Here is a 714-nt window from a genome sequence, read left to right as displayed (position 1 = left end):
TGGTTTTCACGAGACTCACCGGCGCATGCGCAGCGCTGACCTCATACGTCATGCTCCCGGAACTGCTTCCGTTTTACAACAGTGAGCGCAACCTAGATTAAAGTGATTCCCCTTCAGGAACTCAAGCTGCGTCGAGGTCGCTTTGGGAACGACTCTGCGTGACCGCGTTCTGAAGCACGTGTGTATAAAATCTGCCGAATGGAGTAGCGAGACGTCACGGCTGGCGCATATTTGCACACCATGGCGGTGTTACAAGCATACCAGGTTGACCTGCTCATGGGTGGGGCTGCTGAGCGGGAGCAGCCCAAGCCATCAAGCTCCTCATACCGCCAGTCACAAAAACAGAGCGTTGCAACCTGCACCCCTCCGCAAAAAGAACGGGGGTCGGGTGTCATCCCCACACTAGTGCGCCCTGAGCAGGCTCTGGTAATGGAACAAGAAGTAGATACTCTCTTGAGGAAGGGGGCCATATAACATGTTCCGAACGTGTACGAGAGAGAGCGTCCGGGTTCTACAGCCATTATTTCATCGTTCTGAAGAAGGATGGGGGGTTGCGTCCGATCTTAGATCTCCGTCTTCTGAACCGCGCTATCAAACAGCTTCGGTTCAAGATGCTCACTATCAAGCAGATAGTATCTCAAATCCAGTCCGAGGACTGGTTTGTTACGATAGATCTCAAAGACGCTTATTTCCATGTTTCCATCCTCCCTCAAC

Source organism: Sinocyclocheilus anshuiensis, unplaced genomic scaffold (assembly GCF_001515605.1).
Source record: "Sinocyclocheilus anshuiensis isolate Anshui unplaced genomic scaffold, SAMN03320099.WGS_v1.1 scaffold1448, whole genome shotgun sequence".
Classification (NCBI taxonomy): Eukaryota; Metazoa; Chordata; class Actinopteri; order Cypriniformes; family Cyprinidae; genus Sinocyclocheilus; species Sinocyclocheilus anshuiensis.
This window is presented reverse-complemented; position numbering follows the sequence as displayed.